This window comes from Saccopteryx leptura, chromosome 4, assembly GCF_036850995.1.
Source record: "Saccopteryx leptura isolate mSacLep1 chromosome 4, mSacLep1_pri_phased_curated, whole genome shotgun sequence".
Lineage (NCBI taxonomy): Eukaryota > Metazoa > Chordata > Mammalia > Chiroptera > Emballonuridae > Saccopteryx > Saccopteryx leptura.
The window spans coordinates 42851437-42860779 of record NC_089506.1 but is presented as its reverse complement, the minus strand read 5'-3'; positions in this window follow the sequence as shown (position 1 = coordinate 42860779).

The window sequence follows — 9343 nt, the reverse complement described above, 5'->3', positions numbered from 1 at the left end:
TCTGCTTCCTTTGGCAGGCCTCCCTCTCTCTTCCTCATGACATAAGTTTGTGTCTTGAGTAGGTTTTTTCCATGTGACACTGGTAGTTCCCAGGGAGCTGAAGTACTACAGTTAATGGGTGCTCATATTAAGTAATAAAATTACAAATTAAGTCACCAATTATGTAGTGAAAGAGGAAACCTTAAAAAAAAGAGAGAGCCAATTATCATGTGGCAATCAGTTAACTTTTACAAAAACTTGTAGAGATCTCTTGTGTAGCTGGAAAAATGTTATATTTCTTCAATATATACTGCAATATACATACAATGTTAGAAATAAAATCTGATTCTCACGTCCCATCACATTCTCTTTTAGTCTAAGTAAATGAAGGACAGTTATTATTTGAGCTTAGTTGTAAACTTAGGCCTTAAAATTAAGCAGAAAATGCTAGAAAATCTAGTTAATTAAACAGAATAGATGTTCAAATATAGATATTTTTACAACAGAAAAATTTAATATAATATTATATGTCTACTGTAATTGAAAAATAAAAATGATTTTAAAAAATTATATTAAAAGAGATAAGTTATTGCTTTAAACAATTTTCAGGTGGATAACAAAAAAGAAAAAACATAAAGAGAACAAAAGAAAAAGTAAAATTTCAGCGAGATCATATTTTTTAAATTGAATTTATAGGAGTGAAACTAGATAATAAAATTACATAGTTTTCAAATGTATAATTCTACATCATCTTTATATTGCATTGTGTATTCACAAGCCCAAATCAAGTCTCCTTTCATCACCATTCATCCCCCCCAATTCCTTTTCCTTTGAGTAGTTACCATACTGCTGTCTGTGTATAAGGGGGTTTTTTTGTAGTTGTTTTGTGTAAGGCCAGTAGCTGTGACCACCATCACAGGCGCCTGGCCCATGCAGGTTCGCATTTAATCTGGACATATGGTAAAGAAACAACTGAGCCTAGATCTGGTGGGCCATTTTCCTTTATTCTAGACTCATACCAGCCAATGAGTAAAAGACAAAGACTTGAGGCACCAAAACCCACTCACATGTTCCTCCAGTTCCACAATCAGGAGAATCTCTCCAGTCTTCCTAGAATCAAAGGCCCCACCAGCCTTATTCACCTTTGTTCCCCATCTTCTCTCTGCAGGCCTCCATCTTGGCTGCCTGCCTCTTTTGCCACCACTTGGCCTTTTCCTTCTCTGTAACAACATGGTCTCTCTCTCAAAATGGCCTCCTAGCCTCTCCTTTTAAAACTTTTTGGCACAAAAACCCTCCCCCAACACACATTAGCATAACCAAGCCCCTTCCCAAGCAAGAAGTTAATTAGCTGTATCATGTGATAGCATTATCACATGAGCAGCAGCTATCTTTAACAATAAGAGTGAGAAAAACCAGAAAATACAGATTTTACAACTAATTTGCTCAACATTTTGCTTAATCCCTTTACCTTTTTCATCCAGCCCTCCTACACCATCCCTTCTGAAAACTGTGAGTTTATTCTCCATATTTATGATTCGGTTTCTATGTTGTTGGTTTATTCTGTTCATCAAATTCTACATATAAGTGAAGTCATATAGTATTTGTCTTTCTCTGACTGGCTTATTTCACTTAACCTAATGCTCTTCAGGTCCATCCATGCTGTTGAAAAAGGAAAGATTTCCTTCTTTTATTCAGCCGAGTGGTGGGTGTTTCTCTTGCCTTTATTATCAACTCATTTACTGATGGGCACTTGGGCTGCTTCTAAATTTTGGCTATTGGGAATAATGCTGCAAAGAACACAGGGGTGCATATATTTCTTCAGTTTTCTTCAAATGCATTCCCAGGAGTGGAATCGCTGGGTCATAAGGCAGTTTTATTTTTAATTCTTTGAAGAAACTTCATACTGCTTTCTATAATGGCTGCACTAGTCTGTGTTCCTACCAACAGTGCACAACTCCACATTCCTACTCCACATTCTGGCCAACATTTGTTGTTTGTTGACTTAATGATGATAACATTGAGATAGATGTGAGATGATATCTCATTGTAGTTTTAATTCATATCTCTCTGATGATTAGTGATGTTTAGTATCTTTTTGTATATCTATTGACCATCTATATGTCCTCTTTGGAGAAGTGTCTACTTAGGTACTTTTCCATTTTGTAATTAGATTGTTTGCTTTTTTGGTGTTGAGTGTTATAGTTCTTTATACATTTTGGATATTAATCCCTTATCAGATGCATCATTGGTGAATATAGGTTTTCTTTTTAATACTCGACTTGTATAACTCTTAAAACACATGTCTCTCTTAAATGAATTTTACCATATATGGATTTTTAAATGCAATGACTAATGCTCTCATTTCTGAGAATTATTCTTGGCACTGAAGTTATTTAGACACTACCTTTAAGCCAAGAGAAACACCCACCATCATATTCCTTCTTAGATATAGTACACAAAAAATACACTAAAAAGTGCATGATAGTTTTTCACATAAATGTTGTCTTATTTTAAATATTAAAAGGTTGCTTTTGAGTTACATTGAAATTTATTTCTTCTTAATTTTACATAAAAAGTGTTTTCTCAAAGTTAAAAAATAATAATCTTTTACTCCTACATTTCACTTTTTTTTTTTACAAAGAAACTAACACAAATAAAAAATAAAAAAGGAACTCCACTGCCAGATACTTTACACACATTTATGAAAAGAAAACAGTATTAATACCAGCTAGAGCCATGTCCATATCCTGAAATTCCATTAGTCTAAGAATGGAGTGACTTTTTACTATTTATTTTTACCTGGATGGCTAAGAAAACGTAATATTACATGTACATTTAAACAAAACTTTCTCTATGGTGGACCATGCACATATATATTGGAGGTTTAATTCAAGGTGTTGACATCATCCTTTACACCACTCGATACAGTCTGGATCTTGGTTTCCTCAGGGATTACTTCAGCAATAACTAGCAAGATAACTTGGCTCAGGGCACTGCCTCTAGTTGAAATATTTATCCTAAGAATCAAGGCATATGGGTTTTAAACTCAGTTCCAATTAGAGACACACTTAAGACAAATTATCAGTTTCCTGATCTTGTTGTCTAAAAGGGATGTTTTATCTTAAATAAAGTATAGAATTTGTCTGTTAGTTACAACTTAGGGTAACAGTTATTTTGTACTGACGATCCATACCTTACTACTAACTGAGCAAGTGAACCTTACCGGCAGAAGTGCAATGTCAAAGACACACTTGTAACAATGATGAAGAAGCAAATATGAGTTCATCTATCTAGCCAAGTCAACAGAATCAACTTCAAAAATAAAAAGATATCATACTTTACAAACATATCACTCTCACCTTCATTATTTTATCCTACAAGTATTTACTGAACATCTACGATATGTTAGTCCCTGCATTGTGGGCTAAAGAAAGTTTCTCTGCCATTTTTAAGGCTTACAATTTAGTGTCATCCTGTGTCAATATTCACTAAACTTTGAATTAACAGTAGGTTTTGAAAATCTCAACTATTCATGTACTTTGTTTGAAAAACAAAAAAACATAATATCAGTTACCACAAAGTTCCCTAATACATTAACATCTATATTTTTTAAATTGTAAAATCATGGAAACTTAATTTGACTAATGAACATTCACACACAAAAAAATGTGTTTGGATTGATATGATTTGGTGGTTTACTCAAACTCCAGACATTTCAAATGATGAAATTAACTCTTGCACAAGGATTTTTGTTCAATATGGGGAATTGGCACACAGAAGACATGAAAGTTTTAGGATTACACGCATTTGGAGAGAATGAGAATTCTATTCATATTTGGAAACAGACCTTCAGTTTAAGTGGGTTATACCCAATTCCTCATAAAAGATAAATCTGAACATTGGTGATTAGAATGCATAAAGGATAGAAAATGTCTTAGAATGGGAAAAAAAATTCTGCACATCACACTTCTGATAGGCCTCATACAAACAAAAATTAATCAATAATCAGAAAAACTAGCAGCTGGTATTATTGGCACTGAGCCAAACTTCACTGGATTGTCACTCTGACCAAAAAAAAAAAAAAAGGATTTTCCATACTTCCCTTGTCATGTTACTCAGTCTGTGTGAAGACATAAAGTATTTTTCTTGAAATGCAAAACTTATTTGGGTCTCTTAACACAGAGGAAATATCAAGTAGGACTGATATTCTTTTCCTGGAGTAAAAGATGTGGTAAATCAAAACAAGAGATGTTGTCTATGATGGCAGATTAAATAAACAAACAACAAACAACAAACAAAAAACTACCATTACCATAGTACTCTGAAAAGCCAGAGACAAGACAAGGAAAAGGTATAATTCTGAAGACAAATCACTAAAACTGACCATTTCATCTAGGGCTAAAGAAAAACAGCCACTTAGCATCTTTCTTGGAAACTCAAGGTTATTCCAAATGCTAGAAGTGTGATGCCCTCTGTAGAAACTGATTTTTCTTTTCTTGAAAATTGAACTCAGTAAATGTCTGTTTTAGACATTTATTCTATAGCTTGAGCCAAAGATGTCCCTGCTATCATCAGATATCTTGTTCTCATTGTGGAATGTCTCTGCCTCTTTAATTTTTTAATTTCAAAACTATATTTAATAAATAGCCAGAGCACAGAAAACGGAGACAAATTGTGAAAGATTTCCTGAATACCAGCTGTGACTCACACATTAATTGTCCTTCATTTCCAAAGGGATGATGTAACTTTCCTAGATACAACCCGTAGGAGCTTCTGGCCTTCACACTGCCTGCTGTTCCTAGTGTTCTAGGGTTATCTTTTCCCCTTCCTCAAACCACTTTCTCTAACCTCAAGCAATTCCCAAATTCATAACATTTGACAATAAGTCAAGGGTGTGATCATGTGGCATACATTAAAAACTGTGCAGTCCTCTCCGGGCAGCTCAATTGATTAAGGCATCATCCCAATATCCCAAATTGGAGGTTTGATCCCTGGTCAGGACACATACAAGAATTAGCCTATGAATGCACAACTAAGTGGTACAACAAACTGATCTCTCTCTGTCTCAAGTCAATAAATTAAAAAAAGAAAAACAAAGCTATGTGAATGCCCTTGTGTACCTTTGGAATCTACTTAAATGTATTTCCTTTCCTGAAAACTATATTTAGGAAAGCCAAACATCTGGTGCTTACTGGAGGGTTGCATTCCTTCGGGTACCTTCAATGAAAACTGAGGCAGCTATACATTGCCCGTGCTGTGTTGCTGAGGAGACCACAGTCCAGGCAATTTAAATTCTTTTTCCAGTCTTCCTGTGGTAGAATAGATAATTAGAACTCATTGACTGGATCCATTATGATCATCTGAATCAGTAAAAATAAACAGTTTGGCTATGTTTACATTTTGTATTTAAATAAAAATTAAATCCTTTATTACTTTATAACCTGATTAGTAATTACTCAGTAATTCCCTTTTGTCCCCCCTGAAAAAAAAAAATGTTTACAGAAGCTTCTATAGCACCTGAAGTAGTTAAAGCCAATACCACTGATTTAACAATAGAAACAATAATATATTTTCATCTACTCCAAAGGCAATTTACTTTGAAGAGTACTTTACAGAAATAGTTTGGGGGTTTTTTTGTTTGTTTGTTTTTTTATTTAAGAAGACTAGAAATGGTTAGAAGCAGATTTACACTGTTGAGCAAAGGGAATCCCTGTTGGCAAATGATGTCACATTTCAACACACAAAGATATATATAGTCAAGTAATCGTAGGCCATCATGCTTTCCTGTTTCATTCACTAGCATTGCAGTGAGGATATGAGAACACTTTGCATTTCCTTTCATTATTTGCTTTATGTTCTGTGAACTTCCTTTTTATTGTAGTGTTTTCAGGGGGAAACAATGGTATACATGAAAGCATAGCATATTCTTCTCTTTTCTCTTGTTCATAACCTTTATCCGAAACAATCCTTTTTCAGATTAAATTTCAGGAGTTGGCCTCAGTCCAAAAGTAAATTGTCTTGGAGAACTTGAACAAAAATAAAACCGCACTTATTAATTTATATATATATTTTTAAATACCTTGTTCATTAAAAAGAGAACTAAAGCATATAGTACTCTGAGACATTGACAACTTAGAAATGAGTGCAGGTATTTTCATCAAATTGTAAAAATTATAATTTACGTATTGTCAAGATGAGAAAAAGTGTTTCCAAATCTTGTGATTTTTTTAAACTGTAAGCAAACAAAAGGAACTATGTTGTCCCTATGTTGCACTGCATTCTGCCAGATTTTATTAAAGGAAATCAAAGAATAAATGAACATTAACAGGAAAAAAAGAGTTTCCTTCTATACACAGTACAAAAGTTAATATTTATCATATCTTTAATTGTAATATGTGTCATTAGCTATTTTTAGAAGGAAAATGAATAAATTTGGGGGAAGATAATGATAAAATAATAATATGATAAGGCAATGACAATACTAATTAAACTATGATAAAATCAAACTATGATAAATGTAAAAGAAGAACTAAACATTGAATGATTGAACAATGCCCAGATTTATAGTTTACACTGACTAACAGTAAAAGATTATACAGATAGCCATGTTGGTAAACAATGACATTATTTAAAGAAATATATATATTTTCCTTACTGAATTTTGAAGAACAAAAATGAAAATGCCCCCCCCGTCCTGACAATCGCAGTTTATCTGCATACTCCGCTTTATTAAAAAAGAAAGGTAGTTATTGCTTTTTAAAAATGTGAATGGGAAATACATATTCTGAATTCATATTTTAATATGATGTATATTTGAGACTAGTTGGTTCATTAAAGAGATAATGGTTAACCTGTCCTTATAATAAATATGTGCTCTATTTTTTAACAAACAAAACTGCTTACCTTGAAAAAAGTTGTTAATTTTATATTTCCTCTCTTATTACAGTGTTTTCAGAAAAAAAATAACTGTATTTATTAAAGCATATCATATCACATTGCACCTTTTTTTTACTTATTCATAACTTTTCCACAAAGAGACTTTTTTCAGATTAACTGTCTACACTTGTTTTCACCCAAAGCTAAACTATCCCAGAGAAGCAACATTCTTTCCAAATTTCACTGCCTATTTAACAAGTGGATAAGAACAAAAAAGGTTCACTTCCTGTTACGTCTTATCCACCTAGGCTCATGTTTTGAATTTAAACCTCAGCGAGTTAGGGATATGAGCCAACAATGCCACAGAACATTTTCAAAAGAGAGTGGGGTCTCAGGAATCAAATAGGTCAGATCTAATAAGTAAGTAGAGCACAGAGTTGGTGAGAGGACCCATTATCTCATTTCTATGTAAACCCCAAGTATTAACATACTCTGATCAGTCAGGAGAAATTACATCATGCTCTGGTAACAACCCCAAATTAACAACAAGTTTTTTGTTGTTGTTGTTGTTGTTCTTGATTATTATTATTTTTTTTTTGCTGTTGTTGTTGCTTGTTTGTTTGGTTGATGGTTAGTCTGTACTTTTTCTCTCTAGCTCACTATTATGGTTTACCTGTGGAGCTTTTCTCATCCCATCTTCACTTCAGGACCAAAGCTAATAGAGTGGCTTCTATCAAGGACATTGACTATTATATTATGCAAAAAGGAAAGATATATGGTAATTAATGGCATTTAATACTTCTGCCAAATTTTTGTATGCATTCTACTGGCCAAAGTAAGTCTCAGGGTCAAGTCTTATTTCAATGGAACAAAGGAATGTAACCATCCCCCTTATGAAGTAGTGATTTTTTTTAACAAAAATATAGTTTGCCATGTGGATAGTGCTGAAGCAGAAATGATGAGACTCTTTCTAATAGTATCAAAGGGAATAAATAGTACCCATCTTAAACCCAGACAAGTAGAGCTACAGTTCTGAAGTTTCGAGATCCTTAATCTGACCTCTCTCCTGATGAGACAAGGAATTCAGGGGCTGAAGAGAAAATTAGCAAATCTGAATGCTTATTCAATGGAAATATTTTTTTTAAATGGAACATTTTAACAAGATTGAGGAACAAAAAAAGAAAGGATGAATAACAATATTAGTAATACAAGTGGGAAAATGATGACAGATTCTACAGACATTTAAAAGATAATATGGGAATATTATGACTCTTTTTGTGCCATTAAATAAGGCAACTTAGATAAAAAGGACAAAGCTCTTCAAGGATAAAACTTACCACAATGGACAAATGAAGAAACAGAAAATTTAAATAAATGAAAAAATACAAAATGTTTGTGGGTTGAAGATGCAGTATTAATACATGTCAACTTTTCTCAAATAGAGCCATAGAGTCAACACAATTCTAATCAAAATGTTAACTGGTTTTATTTTAAAAGAAAAGAATATGTTATTAAATATGAAGAAAAGCAAGAGATCTATATCAGCCTAAACAAATCTTGATAAAGGACAAAGTTGGATGACTTACAAATAAGATTGATTTTAAGACTTACTATAAAGTTACAGTATTCAAAATAGTATTATGGAATGTTTGCATAAATAGAGAAATAGACTACTGGAACAGAACAGAACATAAGTGAAAACATATTAAATTAATTCAAGTTAAGACCCCAAAATATTCAACAGGATAAAAAGTGTTTCCCTAGAACAACCAGATTAATGTATGTTAATAAATGGATCTTGACCGATATCTGACTGACATCAATGCAAAACATAATTTAAAATAGTTCATTGACTTAAAAGTAAAACTAAATGTATAAAGCCTCAAAGAGAAAACATAATAAAATATGTATATATCTTAGGGGTACACAACATTTTCTTAGAGAAGACACAAAAAGCAGTAAACATAATAAAATTTTTATTTATTGTATTTCATCAATATAAACATCTCTATGTTAGTACAATGCAAAAGCAAACCAGAAAGACTAAAAAAAATACTTTAAAATGTGCATATATAAAAATATGCAGGATTCACATCCAAACTATAAAAAGAATCGCAAATTCATAGCAAAAAGACAGGTAACTTAATAAAAATTAGGCAAAAGATAAGGACAGATATTTCAAAAAAGAAAATATATGCCTAGTCTTACCTGCAGTGGCGCAGTGGATAAAGTGTCTACCTAGAACCCTGAGGTTGCCAGTTCCAAACCCTGGGCTTGCCCAGTGAAGACATGTGTGAGAGTTGATATTTCCTGCTCCACCCCCCTTCTCTCTCTCACACACACTCACTCTCTCTTCTCTCTAAAATGAATACATAAAATCTAAAAAAAAAAAAAAGTTTATAAAAAAAGAATATATGCCTAAAAGGCACATAAAGTGTTTGACATTATCAGTCATGAGGTTAATGAGATACTATTTCACAACTAGTAG